This window comes from Schistocerca serialis, chromosome 4 (assembly GCF_023864345.2).
Source record: "Schistocerca serialis cubense isolate TAMUIC-IGC-003099 chromosome 4, iqSchSeri2.2, whole genome shotgun sequence".
In the NCBI taxonomy this organism is placed as follows: domain Eukaryota; kingdom Metazoa; phylum Arthropoda; class Insecta; order Orthoptera; family Acrididae; genus Schistocerca; species Schistocerca serialis.
Window position 1 is genome coordinate 105,397,844 of NC_064641.1, and position 12,788 is coordinate 105,410,631.

The following is a 12,788-nucleotide window of genomic DNA, read 5'->3' on the forward strand; positions in this document are numbered from 1 at the left end:
GAACGGTAGCGCCTGAAACCGCACCGGGAGCGGCTCAGGTAACCTCGGGACTCGAGCAGCCAGACGAGGCAGCGGTTGACTGTGCGTTCAAAAGTCTTACCCAAACAACTAGTAAGGGCGACACTCCGGTAACTGTTAGGGGCGCTACGGTCCTTACCTGGTTTCCTGAATGGAATTAAGATTGCCACCTTCCAAGTCATGGGGTACTGTCCATCAAACCAAATCTGATTGAAACAAGAGAGGAGCTGACCTTTCGCTTCAGGGCACAGATGACGAAGCATGGTATAATGGATCTCATCAGGTCCTGGAGCAGTGTTTTGGCTGCAGATAAAGCTGATTCCAGTTCCCACCTGCAGAATGGAAGGATGTAGACTTCATTACGCAAGAAAAAATTGAGCTTCCTCATCTCTGCAGTTCGATGGAATACCTGAACAGCAAGAACTTGTCTGGATGACTTAGTAACAGTAAAGAAGTGTTCAGCTAAAACGTAAGCCACCTCTTCTGGCATGTCCACCGAGACCCCATATTTGACAAGGCCGTAAGGCGAGGTGGACTACCCTAGCCTGAAATACGTCTTATTTATTCCCAAAAGTGCGCAGCGGAAGTGGACTGATTAATGGAAGTCATGAATTCCCTCCAGGAAGCCCTCTTCCGTTCTTTGATCACTCGCTTTGCATGTGTTCTTGCAGACATGAATACATGAAGATTGTATGTAGTTGGACACCGTTTGAAGTTCCGAAGAGCTGTCCATCTGGCTCTGATTGCCAATCGACAGTCGTCATTCCACCAATGCACAGGCGTTCGTCCGAGGTGGTTACTATACCTGGTGGGGATGGACTCTCCGGCAGCCCTTTGGATCTCATGAGTGATACGGGCCAGCCCTTTGGATCTCATGAGTGATATGGACCACCGCCTCTTGTACACAATCCTGTCGTTCAAAAATAGCCTGCTGACTATACTGTAAGCAATTTGCCCTTTGTATCATCTTGCATGGTCTCCTGCTGGTCTCTGTCCTAGGCGGCAGAGGAATCCACACTGGGAAGTGATCACTAGAATGTAAATCTGGAGCCACTTCCCACTGAACTGAATCTGCAATAGCTGAGGGACAAAAGCAAAGATCAATAGCTGAAAAAGACCCTGTAGCTGTGGAAAAGTGAGTCATCTGACCCGCAATCAGAAGGCAGATATCCTCAGAATGGACGAGTTGCTCGATCAGCCAACCCCTGGAGCAAGTAGTAGCTGAGCCCCAGCCCCACAGCACATTGTGGGCACTGAAGTCCCCCACAAGAAGGAATGGGCGTGGGAGTGCCTGGAAGAGGTCTGCCAGTGCGTCCGAATCTAAAGCGTCCTGGGGGGGGGGGGGGGGGGGGGCAGGGCAGGTAGAGAGAACACACTGTGATAGTAAACGGTGACAGAAATTTCACAATTGCTTTGATGGTCGTGGTATGAGGGACTGGAGAGAGAGAGAGAGAGAGAGAGAGAGAGAGAGAGAGAGAGAGAGGAGAGGTATCTGGCATCAAGAAAAATAGCCACTCCACCTTTAGCCCTGCCTACAGTAGCATCGTCTTTCCTGTATATGTGGTAGCCCCGTAATGTAGGTGTGTCTGTGACTTTAAGATGCATTTCTTATAAGCAGATGCAGAAAGGTTTATCCTGGACCAGCAGTTCCAATTCTTCCAAATGTGAGCGATATCCATTCAAATTCCACTGCAACACAGAAGTCCCTATAGAAGTCATTGGTTAGCGATGGTGGTTCTTTGCTTTCTACCTCGGAGGTGGTGATTTACCGTGGAGGTCAGGGGGAATGTTAGCCGGTTCTGCGTTCTCTAGTTCCTCCAATTGGAAGTCCATATCTTCAAGAGCACAGTCGCCATCAGAAAGGGAGAGCGCTCGAAGATGCGAAGGCTTACCTACCACTTTCTTGGACTTAGAACTAATTTCAGAAGGATGTTTTTCTTTATTGACAGGAGGAGGAGGCTGCCTGAGTTGCTGCGATGGCTTAGGTGGCTTCTGAAGTTGGGGAGTGGTGTGTGGTTTAGGTGCTAAGTCTACGGCTGACAGCTTCTGAGCGACATCAGTTGCAAGTGGAGCATTTCCCCCCACAGGTACAGCAACAAGTGCATGTGCTTGTACTTGAATCTGTGATCTGAGTTTGTGTGAAGACATCACACTTAGCTATTGGTGTTTTAAGGGCTGACGCAAAAGAAGTTGCAAAAACTGGTGGTTGCATGGCTTTGTAAGCCTTTTTAGCTTCACCACAGGGTATGCGTCTCTTTACTTTCAACTCTTGAATTTTCTTTTCCTTGTTGTAAACCCCACACTTTCTGCACCACACTGGGTGATCCCCAGAGCAGTTAACACATTTCGGAGGAAGTGTACAAGAAGTACCTGACTCATGAGCGGAGCCTCCACAATTGTCACATGTAGCCTTCCCATTACATCCCATAGTGGTATGGCCAAATCTTTGACATTTATAGCATCGCATGGGGTTAGGAACAAACGGGCGAACATTCAGGCGGATGCAGCCAGCAAGAATATGTTCCGGTAATTCGGGAGTACTAAACGTTAGAATAAACGTTGCCGATTTTTCCAATTTTCCATTGACTCTTCTCATATAATTCTGCACCTCCGTGACACCCACATTCTTTCATTCTTCACGCAACTCCGCGGGGTCCATCTCCATTATATCGAAGCAGGTAACCACGCCCTTACTATAGTTAAGGGTGTTATGCAGTTCAGCCTCAATTGGATAGTCACCTAAGGCCTTACATGTCAGAAGCTTAGATATTTGGGTGGAATTAGCAGTTTTAAACAAAAGCGTTCCATTATGTAGTCGTTTGATACTTTTCAGAGACCCAGCAATACCTTCCAATGCCTTGTTAATATAGAAAGGTGATATCTTCTCAAAGCTTCCACTGTTTCGCTTGATTACAATGAAAATGTTATGGCACGCTAATGCCCTGTTACCATTACTCTGAGACTTCTTTTCGGGAGGACTGACCAACCGAGGTCTCTTTGAGGAGTGGGTGTAGGTGTTGCCTGACGGTACACCCATCCCGTCACGAGTAGTAGTTTCATGAGGCAGTTCCATAAGGATCCCACGAGACGCTAGGAAAACAACCGTTGACCCAGGCAGAGCCCTGCATGTCTGAGCGAGCCTGATTCAACTGGAGTGTGGCAGGTGCCCCAGAGGTTGTTCGCTAAAGACTGTTTCACCTCAACAGCCATTCACCACCTTAGCATGTAGCACACCTTGAGGTTGAGGGTGGTTTTTTTTTTTTTTTTTTTTTTTTTTTTTTTTTTTGTAGAGGTGGGTACCTTCCTCGCAGTCCAGGCAGTGAAGCCAAGAACCTGTTCTCCGAAACACACAACATTCCACTGGTGCACTGCATGGTGGTCGTTTAATTATGACCAGAGCTTACGGTGAGAGACGACTGGTGGTGCTGACCAGTCCCCAGCTCAGGAACCCCGGGGTCACGAAACCCGTACTCAGCAAACGATTGCTGAGCCCCTGAGGGGCAAAGGACTTTAAAGGTCAGAAAAACGAAATGGATAGTATCTTTTTAATATATATATATATATATATATATATATATATATATATATATATATATATATATATATATATATATATATATATATAAGATCAACAGTAATAAAAGCAATGGGGTGTCAAGGAATTAAGCCAGTGACACTGGAAGTAGTACATAAGTTTTGCTGTATGAGTAACAAATTAACTGATCACTGCAGAAGTAAAGAGGATGTAAAATGAAAGCTCACAACTTTATGTACAGTTTTTCTGAAAAACAGCAATACATTTACATCAAGTATAAATTTAAGTGTTAGAAGTAATTTCAGAAAGTATGTCTGGAGTGTAGTCTTACACAGAAGTGAAATATGGACGACCTTCAGTACAGACAGTAAAAGAATAGTATCATTTGAAATTGAGGTTCAGAAAAACATGGGTTTTAAAAAACAACCCAGTGTGTTAAACTGTTTTTAGGGGACTTATTCAGTTTTTTGGATTTTTTTCGCATTGATGATTAAAAAGTTCAATTTAAATTCTTACAATAATTTATTCAAGACACTAAACCATTCTTACAACTACTTTATTAGTGCTTCTTTTCTTGCATTGCCAGCACTGTATGCATTCTCCACCTATAAGGTTGTTTGGTCAAAATTGACAAATCATTTGGGAGAGAAAAGACCTGAGAAACCAGTGAGGATCTATAAACGTCAGCATGCTTCCAAAAAACAGTAAGTTGTACTTTATAGTCATTACAAATCTACACCAACTTAAAGTTTTTTTTTCTGGAAATGTAAATGTTATTTAGCTGTGTTCCTTACATTATAAGAAAAGTTAAACAATATTAACAAAATAAATTCCTGTGATGAGAAATAGTTGCTTTAAGTAAATATAGTGACTTTTTTGGCAGCTATATAATACTGAGAAAAATTTGGTAAGTTTTCATTTTGTCTGTCTCAGCTCCATGGATCTACAATTTATTCCCACAGTCGTTACCAGTTTCAGGGCTGACTTGCCCATTCTAACATCTCCATCTGAACAGGCCTTGGAAAGCCCCACAGTACTGACTGACTACCACGTCATCCTTCACCGATAGGTGTCACTGGATGATGATATGGAGGGGCATGTGGTCAGCACACTGCTCTCCCAGCTATTCCCACTACTCAATCAAGTAGCTCCACACTTGGCCTCACCAGAGTTGAGTGCATCCTATTTGCCAACAGCACGCGGCAAAACCGGATGATGACCCATTCAAGAGCTAACCAAGCCCAATAGCACTTAACTTCGGTAATCAGATGAGAACTGGTGTTATCACTGTGGCAAGGCCATTGGCACAGTTAAATATACTTTGAATTCACCGAGTTTTTTGGGACGTGTTTTGAAATCTTTTCTTTTAAAAACCGATGTTTTTTGGGTTGGGTTAAACTACGATAGTCTGGATTCAAATGTGTTGCTACAGAAGAATGCTTAAGATCTGATAGGAAGATTGGTTAGCTCATGAAGAGGTACTGAATCTAACAGAGGCACAGAACATTACGGCACAAGATAGCTAAAAGAAGAGATATACTGATAGGACACATCTTGAAGCATCTCGCAAAAGTTAATTCTCTTACACATTTACTCTGGCACAACATCTCTGAAACTTTCATGATGCACACATTTATGCTAGAAGGCATACAGTGATTCTTTCCACGTAAATTAAATTATCTAGGTCATGAAACTTTTGTAGACATCTCCTAAGTACTCTCAATGACATTAACATAAGAGGTAAAAATGTATTTATATCAAAAATAAAAGAAAAATTTAGTTGCACAGATACATGTGTTATAAACAATGTGAATTATTCCGTCTGCTGACAAATGCTTTAAAATCTCTCAGGGTTCACAAATCACCAAAACCATAAAAACTACAACTGTAAGACTGTAATAAGAAGAAATTAGGTTTCTTTACTCACTATACAGCTCACTTCTACAAATAAAATTCCATCTGCCCCGAATACACATAAACAATAAATATATTACAGGCAAAAGAGCAGTGTACGATTACTGTTAATGACATGTCATGCAAAACAATAGCTACGGGAAATGCAGAAACAGTTTACAGGTGACCCTATATACTAAAGTTACATCTGCTTCTAACAGGAGCTTCACTCCTCAGTACCTTGATGTTGCCGAGTGTCAAAAGTTCAAGAATTTCATTTCTGACGTTGCACCTAGAATGCTAGGAAGGTTTTCATCAGTTTAAACCATATCAGCATACCTCTGTACACCTTACTCTCATTCTTTACTTGAACTAGATAGGGAACTCAAATGCTTAAGAATTATTCACAATGTGTTTCATGAGAAATAGATATGTAGTCTGCTTTCTGTATACAATGCAGGTCTCGAAATTTCCATTGTAACAAAGTATACAACTATCTGCCTAGTTCCCTACACAATCAGTAAAGAAGCATTCAAGATAGCTAGATGGTTGTGGTGGTAATCTATACAATCATATTGTGTAGTAAGCCAAATGAAAAAGAGTTTGTCAAAATCTTCCATGAGTTCCAAAGTACTATCATCAGTCCAGCTAACACAATTACTGTGCATAGGGAGTTGCACAGAACAAGCAGCTCATCAGTCACATAGTTCTGTAGGCATTGCTAAGTGACACTTCAGGTAGTGTAAAGAGTGAAACCAACGGACAGCGTAAGAATGGGAACAAGTGATTTGAAATGATGAACCATGTTATACCCTGAGGAATCCAAAGCAAAGGTTTGGGTTTAGCAAATGCTTGGAGAATGTTACCTACCATCACGTGTACTGCCAATAGTGAAGCACAGATGAGGTGTTATGGAATGTGGGTGTTTGTGGTTAGGATTTGGTCCCCTTACTGCACATAAAAAAACACTAAATACACAAGGATACAAATGCTTCTGATAGCATTTTGTGTTGGGTACAGTAAAGGAACAGTTTGGAGATGAGCGATTGAATCAGCATCGCAATGCTGAGTCCACACCTGAAACCAACAGAACACCTTCAGGATGAGTTAGGACATCAACTTCCCTCCAAACCCCCATGTCCAATGTAACTAACTTCACTGGTTTCGGTTCTTGAAGAAGAATGGCCTGCCGTTCCTCCACAGACATTATGCGCCTCACTGGAAGTATCCAAAGCAGAGTTCAGGTCTTCATAAGCGTGAAGGGTGGACACTGTAATGGAACACCCTTTGTAACATAACCTTCTTTTTATATAGAAGTAACTGATACCAGGATTAATCCCGAATCTGGTATAGGTGAACATTCTCGGCTGTTTCACCGAAAGAACTCCATTTGATTTTGTATACGATGTATTATATTTCAGGCTAAAATGTATAAAAAGAAAATAATTTGTTAGTACTCCGTATGTAGAGTTAAAATTACTCTTCTTTTAAAAATATTTGAAATTATGAAATTTCTGGCATATTTTAAATTTATATTATTGATTGCACAATCTAATGTGAATTATTAAATTTATTTCTGGAACCATTTATAAAATGATGATATAACTTTAAGATTCTTGCTTTGGCAATAAAGTCTATAAACTCTTTTGCTTCGTAAACTCTTTGGAATACTATGAGTACCGCAGAATGTTAGGAGTAGTGGGCATGCCTCTGATGGAGATGGACAAATTTTTGTGATCCATACTAACAATATAATTTGGAATATAAAGTGGAAATTGTAAAAATGGTGTGATATTTAATAGTGTGACAAAGAATAAAATTCAAAAAATATACACGCAAATCTTCATCAGTTATTTAGTCATCAGGAACTCATAACGTTAAATCAAAATTTCAGCTGCAAGAGTACATCCCTAGACACAAGACTTGGAGCCAATAAGAAGAGAAAATGAAGATAAGTAAAAAGTTTTTCTTTTGTATATCTTATGCTTTTTGAAGCTTTTGAAAATAATGAAGAGACTAAGAGAAATTTAATGGTGATGTGTGGGAGGGTAAGATTACAACACTTTTATTAGATAGTGTAATTCCAACTCCGATCTCGCACTCAGTGACGAGTTTCTCAAAATTAGCATATTCTGGTTACTTTCACTTAATAATATGTTATGGCATAATATTCCAGAGAGAACACCAAGAGGAAAAAGAAAGAAAAGCACTTCAAACCACAGAAGAGAGCAGTTCAAACCATGTGGATCATCTCCCCAAAACTTGTGCCCAAGTCTTTCAAACTGCTTGATACAACGACTTCAAAATCTCAGCACATGTACTCTCCAATGTGTTTTGTCATAAATAACCCTGCTTAGAATGAAACAAATTGCCAACAGGGTGACCAACACAAAGGAAGTAAAACTATTTCCACTTTGGGCTAAAGAAGGTACTTGTACAGTGGGGGGAGGGGGGGGGGGGGGGGGGAATTCCTATGTTTTACAGTATCCTCGGACTTCCTTCAGGACACATCTCACAGTCTGTCTGTTCTGGAGATCAGTTATTCCCAATTCTTTTATGTCCTTTTCAGTTTCTGTCAGCCAAGTGGTAAGAACTTTCCTGTTTTGCCAGAAAGTGAACAGACGGTTGGTCGATCTGTTTGGAGGCAATATTGCTACAGAAAGCTACCGTTCTTTTTCTTGCAGAGAGAGCCTCTCGATATGTCCGTAGAGCTCCAAGTTATGTTGCCTTCTGAATTCCCCACCTTCTTCTACTGGGCCTACGACCTTCCTGAGGACTCTCCTCTCTCTGACTCCCAATTTCTCCATCAGACCTCTTCGGTTCATGGAAACACATTCCATGGCAAACAGTACTTCTCGTCGTATGATGTGTAGTGCTTAAGTATCAAGTTGCGTGATGGGCATTTTTGTTGTAGGTGTTCATAGTCAGCCGATAGGCCTGGTTCCAACTTGTTGACTCTCATGGATAATGATGTTTTTCTGATAAGTTGGGTTCAATCCATTGTCGAGACACCTGAGCTTCTCAGTCCTTTTGATGTTTCCCTGGACTAGTAACATCTCTCTGTTAGCTTCTTAGATGTTGGTGAAGAACTCTGTTTTCTCGAGCGACACTTGAAGACCCACTTTGGCTGTCTGTTTTCTGAGGCAGTTTACCTACATTGTTGCCATTTCAAGAGAATCAGTAATCAGTGCCATGTCATCTGCAAAAGCCAGGCAACCTACAATCAGTCTTTCAGTCTTACGGCCCAGGTAGACACCACTCTGAACACCCAAATTGGTCAGTTCCTTGGGCCATTCTCTCACAACCTTTTCAAGGACACACGTATGTATGTATGTATGTATGTATGTATGTATGTAGGAGTCCCCTTGCCTCACTACAGCTTTTATCTCGAAGCTTTCTGAGAACCCACCTCTAAATTTGACCTTGGAATGGATGTTGGTCAAGGTTTGTAGACTGAGTTTGCGGGTTTTGTTGCCTAGTCCTAGTTCCTGGAGTGTTTTGTTAAGCATTTCTCTATCAACAGAGATGTAGGCCTTCCTGATATCAACAAAGGTGACGACCACCTTGCAGTTTCTCATCTTGGAGTATACCAGTAAAGTTTTAAGGTTGAGGATCTGTTCTGTACAGGATTGGGTCTTCCTGATATTCTCCCAGTTGACTATCCAGTTGATTTTCTGCCCTTGTTCTTAATGCCTTGGAGAGAATCTCGTATGTTACAGGTACAAGAGAAATTCCAAAGTAGTTGTTCAGATTAGTAAAATCTCCCTTTTTGTGAAACGGATGGATCAGAGCCGTGTTCGAATTCGGTGGTAATTTCTCTGTTTCCCAGATGTTCTGGATGATCTCAGTGTGCTTCCATTTTACTCTATAGAAGAAATCTTTTGCAGTAATGAATAAATTCTCTTTAAGTGGAGCTCTTGATTTGCACACAGAATTATAGGCAAAATTCAGTATCCCAATGTCCTAAATGGAAATTCCTGTTAATCATTTCCTTATTTTACATCATACTAAATTGCTGGTGCTATAACCTTCTGTGACAACGAGTATTTTAATCTGAGGAGACACAGGACAAATAATGCAAACACCTTCACACTTAATTCTTATTACTGCTACTGTAGTTGTTATTATTGTACTCATTGCTATTTTTTCTACTTATCAACCCTCTCAATACCTAAGCAACTTCTTCCTAGTAGCAGATCTACGGAACACAATTACCACACAAAAATAAAAGTAAAATAATAGTGGCTCCCCAAATTTCACAATGTTCCACGTGAAATCTGCAGTACAGACAAGCAATGTCACCTGGAGTGACGTTTAGAGAAAGAGGCAATGCTTTTATGGATACAGGTGTGTGTGTGTGTGTTACATAGCATCTGATAAATAATATTTAATAAAGTGTCCTTTCCACAGACTTCTACTTCACAGTTGAAGACAGTGCCAGGAACATTCACCCACAAAAGTGTTTAATTTTTCTGGGGAAAATCCATTCTCAACAAACGAGACAGATAAAATTTTACAGTGTTTTCTTCTGAGTGCCCTTGAGTATAATGTCCATGATATACGATTCTTAACATCTGTCACAGCAAAACATCTGTTACAGCAAACAATCTAATGTTACGTATTTATACATTATTTAAGCTTAAATTTTGATGTTGGACAAATGATAACAGCACACAGGTTCAGGTAAGAAACAAATAACATATAGTATAAGTTTTTCATATCTGATCTAAATTCTTTCCTTGAATTTTCTCATTTGCAGAGTACTGAAGGGCGATCTGTTTTAACTGTTAAAATCTATTCAAAAGCCAAAATCGCATAAAAAATTTCTTTATTTAAGACAACCTGTTTCAACAGTCACTGCTGTCATCTTAAGGTCTTTAACATCTTTTTGTCGTAAAATATGTTGATTTTACACTGAATCTCATGCACAAGACATGAAGTGAATAAAACTCAGCACATTATAAAAGTTTGCTATCACAGTCTAAATCTACTTTACATGTCTTATAAGGTAGAACTGGTATCTGACAGGCACTAAACACTGCATCACACCATTAGCTAATGACCAAGATACAATCATATGTCACTGCCAGCTGTAGCTTATATGCCATTTAATAGCTTATGTGCCATTTAATGTGGATTCACAGTGATGACAAACGTCTATAATGTGCTGAGTTTTATCCACTCAACATCAAGTGTGTGAGACTCAGCACAAAATGAAGAACCCAGTCATCTTAAATAAATTTTTTTTACGCGATCTTGGCTTTTGAAAGGTTTTTATAAATTCTGTCCCTTTAATTTATACAACAGTCGGTCAAATGTCAACAACCAAAAGAAACTAGAAGCAAATCAATGTTGCAGCTGATTCTGCCTTGAAACATCAAAGTAGCTTGTGGAACTTTCAAGAAACTAGTAAATGTTTGAATAACTAGAGGAAGGAGTGGGGGACAGAAGCTTGTACAAATATCTATACATAAACAGATCTTTCACTATGTAGCACAGTGTAGGCTATTACAAAGCCTCCTTGCAAATGGGAAGTACGGACCACTATGTTTCTATCACAGACAATTCTCAGAAAGTGGAAGACCGGATGGTAAGAGCTTTGGATGTGACTGGAAAGAGTTTAAGTTAAAGTCTCAATTCCGGATGTATAATCCATACCTCTTCAGACTGTCAAGTGACCAACAGATTTGGATACATACTGCAATTTTATTTACCACCAAGCACATTTTCATTTGGGCACATTACGCCGTTAACTAATAATGAATATACAATTGTATGAAGCTCTTTGCACATTGCTATTCACTCCATGACTTAACTAATACAATCCATTATGTTCTGCTGAGTGGAAAATAGCCAACAGAAATATAAGCAGTAGCAGGTGTGCCTGAAATAAGTTTAACAGAACTTTTAGTGTACTCAGTATACACAAAGAATTTATCTAATAGGGTCACTGGCACTATCAGATTGTTCACTGAGGCTGATGATGTGTACAGGAATGTACAGCTGCTGTAAGATCAAACAAAAATGCAGAAAGACTTTGACAAAATTCCTCCTAATATTAATGAATGGCAGCTCTATTTAAATGTGGATGAGTGGAAGATAATGACTACAGCAAAGAGAAAGACCCTTACGGTGAGCACCTGAAGCACATACTGTCATTTAAGTATTTAGGGACAATACTACAAAGCAATATGAGACTGGACAGACACGTGTAACATTAGGGTACGCAAATGAAAAACTTAAAGTGGTTGGAAATGTTTTGGAAAATGTACTGAAAATTTACAGGAAATAGTATAAAAGGTAATAGTTTGACCAATTTTAGATTACTGCTCCAACATTTGGAGTCCTTATCTAGTACCAACAGACAATCCTACTGCCACGGTCAAATATCTCATGTAGGCATCATGAGAATAAGATGAGAGATTAGGACGTATGCAGATACATGTAGACAGTCACTTGCTAGGCAAATGATGAGGGGCAGAGAATTACTAATATTGGTGCAATGTACCACCCACCACACACTGTATAGTGGCTTGCCGAGTATATACGTGTGGGTAGCTGCTTTCTATCACCAGGAGAGCATCTCTGAAGTTAGGACATCAAGCGGTGGAGAAAGACATGTTGAAGTTTACACAGGGAATCCACATTTTGTATCAAAAAAGTCAACACTACAATGTACAATTTTACTGGTCTATATGTTATCTCTTCCTATTTCCTCCATAAATGGGACATGGATTGGATGAGTACTTAAATATTTCCATGCAGCCTGCTATTAACATCACTTTATCTTCATGGAAACAGTATGTACGGGACTGAAAAAGATTCATGAGCTACAACTTGAAAACTAAAAGCTGAAATATTTTAGCATGCGTTTCCAAGACATGAAACATATGCCTTCAAATACTGTACCTCTGAGGTTTTGACCAATTTCTGTTAAATTCTACTGCAAGCCAAAAAAGTCCTGTTACTTCTCACTGCTTCCATACACTGTTCCTATCCCAGCTTTGGGTCTCATGAATTTCAGCAGTACTACTATGTGTGTAGCACAGAGATGAGGGCACAAGATTTACATTTGGGATGAATACAGTTCTAACTTTCATCTGGCCATACCCATTTAGGTTTGCCACAGGACTGATATATCATTAAAAGCAAATGCCAGGATAGTTTCTTCAAAAATGGTACGGCTTTTTTTCCCTCTGATATAGCAACTGAATCACTGCCAAATTCGACAAGTACCTAGAGAGACCTTCTAGAAGACAAAGCAGTATGTAGCACTCTATGAATAGGGATATTATATCAGGAAGAAAATAATATAAGGTGCACCACAAGGAAGTTTAGCAGC